This window comes from Protomyctophum parallelum, assembly GCF_964188405.1.
Source record: "Protomyctophum parallelum genome assembly, chromosome: 11".
Lineage (NCBI taxonomy): Eukaryota > Metazoa > Chordata > Actinopteri > Myctophiformes > Myctophidae > Protomyctophum > Protomyctophum parallelum.
The window spans coordinates 31300353-31308039 of record NC_139707.1 but is presented as its reverse complement, the minus strand read 5'-3'; the positions used below and the strand labels follow the sequence as shown (position 1 = coordinate 31308039).

At 43.7% G+C, this 7687-nt stretch overlaps 1 long non-coding RNA gene across 1 annotated transcript in view; it reads right to left on the bottom strand.

The window, feature by feature from the left end:
• Positions 1-220: 220 nt before the first annotated feature.
• LOC310866807 overlaps positions 221-7687 on the bottom strand; it is a 47768-nt gene continuing 40301 nt past the window's right edge. Inside the window, exon 3 of the long non-coding RNA XR_014569956.1 lies at positions 221-424. This is a non-coding gene — a long non-coding RNA (uncharacterized lncRNA). The remainder of the gene's footprint in view (positions 425-7687) is intronic.

Sequence of the window (7687 nt, the reverse complement as noted above, 5' to 3'; positions counted from 1 at the left end):
TTTTTATGAGGTAAAAAATCAGGAGACATAGGGCGCCCGCTGGCCAAGTGGTCCAGGCGAATGCCACATATAGGCTTTGGCCTGACAGCGTGTTGCGTGTTCCAGCCCCGTTTGAGTCCCGTTACAAAAAGAAACAGCGGGAGACGGTCCAATCCGATACAGCTCTATGAATATGGGTGCTGCTGTAGTGTCTGTACAGTACCTGTTAGGTACTGATGTGATTGTACGACTGGTGGTGAGTGAAGCTAGGTGATGACAGAGCTCTCTCTGGCTCCGTCTCTCTCCTTCTCTCTCTCCGTGGGTCTCTAGATGTAGAAGTTGTCTCTTCCTTCTCTCTCCGTGTCTCTCGATGTAGAAGTCAGAAGTCACGGATGTGGCCGAAGCGACGCTGAAAGCCCAGATGGTTTCCGACTCCGAGTCAAACCTGCAAATCAAAAGCACTGAATCAATATTCTGTGAATAGATTTTGTGTTGATTTTCAGCGGTTGCTGTATCAACCATTCCAAGTATGCTTGTCACAATTATTACATAATCGCCTAATCGCAATTATTTAAGATAATACATTTTTTTTTACATAATTGTTAGAATTGTCATAATCCTTTCCATGTTGTAGTCGGGTTGTGGGGGCAACAGCTCCACCAGAGAGCTCCAGAGGTCCCTCTCTCGCCAGTGAGTTGATGTGATTCCTCCAACTGCGCCTTGGTCTACCCCGGGGTCTCTTCCCAGAGGGACGTGCCTCAAGGACCTCCCTAGGGAGATGCCCAAGAAGCATCCTAACCAGATGCCCGAACCACGTAAGCTGGCTCCTTTCCAAGCGAAGAAGCAGCAACTCTACTCCGAGTCTCTCTCGCATGACTGAACTTCTCACCCTATCTCTAAGGGAGATGCCAGCCACACTGCTGGGCAAGCACTGTCTGGTTGGTCAGCCAGCATGATGGTCAGATCAACATATCGAATTAATTCTGTTCTGGCCATATACTGTATTGAGTGTGTCTTGAGTGTACAGGGCTTGATGAGGTCAGATTAACATATGGAATGTCAGAACAGGTCAGCTCCATATATGGAGATCTAAGGGTGGCAGCGGGGGCAGTGTATTGAGGTCAGTCCGCTGCCCCCCCAGGTTGGCAGAGGAAGTGTAGCGCACAGGATTACATTAGATAATTGAGACTGGGTGAAAAAAGGGTTGCACAATCGTGGAATAAAAATGGGAATGTCAGAACAGATTAGCTCCATATATGGAGATCTAAGGGTTTGAGGTCAGTTGTAGAGTTGCCGGCTCCATATATGCAGATCTAGGTGATGATCCAGTCTTCTCCATGTATGGATATCCAGGGTTTGATGAGGTCAGTGCCGTGATGGAGACGGCCATATATGGAGCGTGTCACGAGGCGTGACGGACTGACAACCATATATCGTGGCATGACGTGTCACAAACCGTGACGGACTGACTGTCATATGGTAGCGTGATGGCGTCACTGACGGCGTCACTTACAGGTTTTGCAGGTTTTCATAGTAATCTGTTGTCTCTGTCTGGTGGAAACTTGGATTCAAATTCAAATATTGACAAGCTCGAAACATTTCGCTTCGTGCGTCGTTTGGGGCGCATTTGAAGCCACGTTTCGGGCTTGCAGACTGTCGATACTTTTGTGTGACACTGTAGTGTGATCAAGTATAGTCCGTTCATTTACGGGGGAAAAAGGTTAATTTCTAGAGATGGGGTTTCAGCCTGTCAGCCTGTCAGCAACGTTAAAACATTGGAGCATTTCTTCCATCACTGAATACAGTATGTACAGGTTAACAGTGCTGGCTGCTGTGTCAGCTGTTTGGATCATGACATTTTAATTAAAGCATATCAACCTGCGTGACGAACCCGGAAAATGCATGAATGAAACATCTGCAGCAGCTTGTGCTGCATGAACACATCTGGTGAGTGAGTGCCAAACAACGTGTTTGTAGCCAGTGGTAGAAAAAGTACTGAAATTCTTTACTCAACGTATAGTACCAATACTGCAATATATGAGCTTGTAGATTGGCTATTTTCAAATGGCCGAAATGTATATGGGACTCTTAAGTGGTTACTGTATGTAATAATAATCAACATCTACAAAGTAACTAGTAACTAAAGTTTTCAAATAATTGTGGTGGAGTAAAATTACAACATTTATATGCCTGATGCCTGATGACCAAAAGCCTAATATCTCCTTCAGCCAAGGGAAATTCCCCTTTGGACTAATGGTTAAGAATACAGCTTTCCACGCAGAGACCTGCGTTCGAATCCCGGGCGTTACATGCAGTAGCACGCACGCACGCACGCTACGCTACGCTACGCTACGCTACGCTACGCTACACCACAAGAAACACATCCCGGGATACTGTGCTCTGCTCTAGCATACTCTAGCAAAGATATCAAAGACAATGGTGCGATCAAATGGTACCAAAACACTGGTATTATTGTCATAGGGGGAGCCCTTTGTCTGGCCCATTGCTCTATAGAAGCTGTTTAATTACTTGTGCAATGCAAGGCTGTATTGTTCCCTAAAGGGACATTTGGAGGGGACTGCAAGCAGGGCACTAAAACACAACACATGCTTGCAGTCAACTAGATACATGAAAATATGCAACATATGCCTCGATCTCGGTTGCTAGGCGATCAATAAAACCGGAATTGAAACAGAAGTAAGATGGCCGCCTCCATCCACCTCCAGTTGTTTACATTTTTTTCAATGCTTTTATCTCTGATTCTTTTCCCAGGTTTTGTTTTTAATCAAAACAAGCTTTATTCACGGCCGATAATAAAAGTGTTTATTGTACTTCTAATGTGAGAGGAGGCTGTGTTTTGTCAATTACTTAAAAAAACAACAACTGAGGGAGCAGGAGGGGGTGTGGCGTTGGAGGAGTTCGGAAAGGTAGCGGCTCTATTCTTTCTATTATTCTGTTTAACCGTGGACTGGTGTGATGTGGTACCTGGATCAGGTTCTGGTGAGCAGTCAACTTTCAGTAATTTTGCTAGGGAGAACGACAGGTCTAAGCTCCCCCCACATACAACCTTCTATTCTATCCTCCAGATTCCAATTCAGCCATATCAGCCATCATTTCCCACACGATAGAACTGCTGACTCCAACAGATCCCCCCTCCCCTCCCCTTCACAGCAGCAGCTCTCCTCATCACATCAGCACTTAAACTCCAGGTTTAATAAAGATGTACGGTAGAGGTGGTGGAGCTGGCGTCAGGGTCCAGGAGTTAACAGTATAGTGGCAGGCGCAGAGAGGGAGGCTGTCACATGTGGTTGCACATGTATGCCAGTGATGGGAACAAGGGACAACACCGAGCGGCAGACCTAGAGCTATACAGCAGAGAGATTAGAGAGGGAGGTTTTTATGCATTGCAGGTTACTTAAGTGCTTCACTTTAGTTTCTTTTACTCATTTACCACCGATATCGCCTTTTGACGCCTCCGGGTCCAAACGCCATCTGCGCCGAGTGACGGCTATTTTAATTGATTATGGTTCACAATTGTGTTCCCTGTGCGCTTGTAAGACTCCGGTTCGGGTGCGATAAACAAATAAAATAAAATAAAAATCCGCTGGCTTATGCCGTCTTTGGGAACGCAGTTTTTAGAATCGTAATATCTCGGATTCTTCTAGTTGGCTCAAAACAAGCTTGATTTGAGCCTCATTTCTCTACAAAATCAGTGGCAACTGGAGTTTAAGCACTTAAATGGCAAGATCACTTTTTTTAGAGGTTTGGTTGTTTTCTTACCTTATTATGGGCAAACTATTACATTCCATGCGTTATTTCGCTCCGTTGTGTTGTTTATTAGTAATTTAAGAAATAGGGTCCATTGACTTCCATTGTAGCATGGAAACAGCTCTCAAAGTCACTCTTTTAGCACATAAACGAACGCAACAAAAGCTGATTCTGACAGTTCATGACATCAGGAAAACTCGTGCGGTTTTATTTTTAATAAAAAATGTCAACTTTGTCTTGTTTTGACTCATTTGTGTAGAAAGAAGATCCGGTAGGTATGCCTACGCCGACCAAATCACTTCTGTTGCAAAACGATCTGATTGGACCAAAACTATATACACCACTTCCTTATTGGAAACGATTGGGAAGTAAACAAATGGATTTTATCTCGTCCGCTTGTCACTAAAAACCATACACAATGGATGTATTTGAGGGAGAGACTTTAGAAGAAGTGTGTAAAGTGTCTGTGTCTGGGATTGCTCATATGCGAGGATGCAGCTGGGTGCATCTCAAACAGCGTGGAGACTTCTGTTTACAAACGAAACCTCGCAAGACGGCCCGTGAGAGTTGGGAACGCCGCAGTACTGCTTGAGTCTATCTCTGACTAAAATAGTAACTTTATAAATCTATCTTAAAAGACGAAAATAAAACCGCATGAGTTTTCCTGATAAACTGTCATAAACTGTCAGAATCAGCTTTTGTTGCGTTGGTTTATGTGCTAAAAGAGCTGACTTTGAGAGCTGTTTCCCCGTTACAATGGAAGTCAATGAGCGACTATTTTTATTTCTTAAATTGCTAATAAACAACACAACGGAGCGAAATAACTCATGGAATGGAATAGTTTGCCCATAATAAAGGTAAGAAAACAACCCAAACCTCTCAAAAAGTCTTACCCTAGCACTTAAAGCCTCTAGTCTCAGTGAAACCGACTTGATTTGCACCTGTACTTGGACCACTTCTTTCCATATACACCAAATCCGTTAAAAAAATTGAAAACCGACGTTTCTCTTGGCCCGCTTGATGTGGTCGCGGTCTTGTTCCGCATGTTTAGGAAGATTTTATTTTACATTGCAGCTTTGATATGCCATGAAGTACTGTATTTGTTCCCACCGAGCGACGCAGACGGATGTCCCATTGGTTTGGAAAACCGATTTCACCGAGCTGTCTCGGTTCAGGCGAGGCCCTCACAGAGTCTCCAGACCAGCTGTCTTCCCTCCATTGTGGTTTCAAGCTCTGAGCTTGTTGTCTGGCCCTGGGCCTAATGTGGCCGTGCATTAGCTGATTGCTCTGGAGCTCAGATACAGTGGGTTCCAAGTGTCAACAGAAACAAGAGACCTCAAGTAAGGATGCTGGGCTGACGAGACTCCAGAAAGTATGTGTTTAAATTAAACACTGTTCTTCTGCCCAGCCTCCATTCTCCTCAAAGTGGGGGAGGAAAATGAGATTATATCTTGAGCCAAGATGTGAGATAAATAAACCGAAGCATGATTTTTTTTCTTTTTCTTTTTTTTTACATCACTCAGGCACGGCAAAATCGCTTGACAATAGACGAGTATTTCTTTATCGCTCTGCATGCGCGCGCCTCTGTACCGATTATGCATGAAAACGGAAGTGATAAGATGCTCAAACCTCCACTGCCGTTTTGTACAGTATCTGTCATTTTAGGTTTGTATATTTACCAATGCTCTCAGCTCTCATGCAATTCAATCATGGTTGAGTTTAATAATACTTTGAACGTTCTGCATTCATCACTTTTGTTTTGAATAATTTCCTGCAGGGGCCAGGTTGTCCTTGAATACTGATTAGGAATCAGCTACTCTGTCCACTTCTCTAAACTTAAATGAGTGAGGAAATATCTCAAGGGATCCCCAATCAATAATGATTGCTCATGTATTCTGGCGTTCCAATGACGGTACTCATCATTTTAAATGATTATTAGTATTTGACACAGGGAGGAGCCAGTGTGGAACTCTACTGTAACACTTTCATGACTGTAGTAAGGCCAGGTACCACACAAGCTGACTTCAAGTCAAAAAGACCCCGAAAACGAAAAGGCACAGATCGTATAAGTGGCTAAATTCATATTAGAAAATGTTTCAGATAAAAGAAAGAAGAAAAACACACACACACACACACACACACACACACACACACACACACACACACACACACACACACACACCGAACAGATACATTTAACTATACAGTAATTATGTTTTTTTGCTGTATTATAGCCTAGGCCTATTCCCGTAAAGGATGGATGGATGTTAAGACGATGCACATACAGTAATTAAAAGTTATCTTGTCAATCTTGCGCAAGCGCAAGGGCTGTCATGGCAACAACTGGAGCAGAGGGCACAAGACCGAAGGGGATGGAGGAGACTCATCAATGGCCTATGTTCCTCAGGGAATTTAAAGGCCTAAGTAAGTAAGTAAGTTGTCAATCTACCAGCTTGTATGTTAAACTGCAAGCATCCAAAATAAACAACACGGTCATGTATTCCCGGACGACCGCAGAATTGCAAAATGCCAGGTCAACAGGGAACAAACACCTAGCCTATCGTTCGGGTGGAAACCTCATATGGCCAAAAAACTGTTACTTTTCAGGAAATGCAAAGAAGCTGTGTTCTCTACAATGGGTCCAAAGTTGTTTAGTCACAAGCTCTCGTGATACAGTACATTAAACACACTTGATACTTTATATATGCAGTAATGCATATTGGAAAACCTGTTTTGTCCAGGGACCCTACAAGATTTGTGAAGAAAAATATCTATTGTAATGTCTTCAAGATTTTGTTAAACACGTGGCAATGCATTTCAAATAGCATTTAACTATTTTATTGTGGCTAGCTGTTAGCATAAATCCCAGTTCCCAGTGCCACCATCAGCGTTCACTTTAAAGAGAAGGAGTTTGCCCGCCCCCTCGCCCCACACACACACTAAACACACACACTTTGCTATCATTAGCCCAAGCGCACACCTTTTACCTTAAACGTTTACATGTCGGGAGCGATGCGGTACAAAGTAAAAAATGACATCTGAACTTTGGATGGCCAAGGACAGCTCTCCAAAATTCTGACTTATGGAGGTTTGAAAATCCTGCTTGTAACCGAGGTAAACAGAAAGACGTTTTAACGTCCCATAGCTGGTGGTGACGGAAGTGTTGCATAGCAACCGGAACAATGTTAAAAGCTGCCGTGGGGCTCAACCATTATTTACACGGAGTTTACGTTGGGGTCCGTATATATAGTTATATACGGACCTAGCAAATAACGTCCCCTAGCAGCGGGATCCGTATATATATATATATACGGCCCCAGCCCCCCCCCCCCCCCCCCACCCCCCCCCCCCCCCCAGAGAGAACGAGAGATGTGGGAACAGAGCCTTGTCCTTTCCTTCTAATGTAATGGTCTTTTCGCTTCACGCACATGCATCCACATGCACGCACGCACACACAAGCCACTTCATACTAAGCCAATACTAAATGCACACAGCAGGATGTTTTGCGTGTGTGTGTGCGTGCGCTACTGTAAGTGATTACTTTATACATTTTGATAGCAATACTAATACTAAATGTTTAAAGAGTAACAGTGTATTCCTACATTGCATTATTGATACTTTTATATGAATAAACATGGGAGTACTTTTAGCACCAGTGTGAATTTGCATGCTACCACCTGTGGGACTGGGAGTTACAGTACACTGTACTGTACATCTGTCTGTGAGAACAGACACAGCGATTCACGGTACAGTAGTTGCCTTTGAGCTAGAGAAGAAAGCACTGCTCTTTGAACTCATGTCTCAACCACAAAAGAAGTCCCCATACTTGGTGGGTGGTTATTATGCAATGAACCAGGATTTATATACCGTATGCCTGAAAAGACGCTGCAATGTATATGAGTCCATGGATATGCACAACATCAATGCTTCTATAGCACAC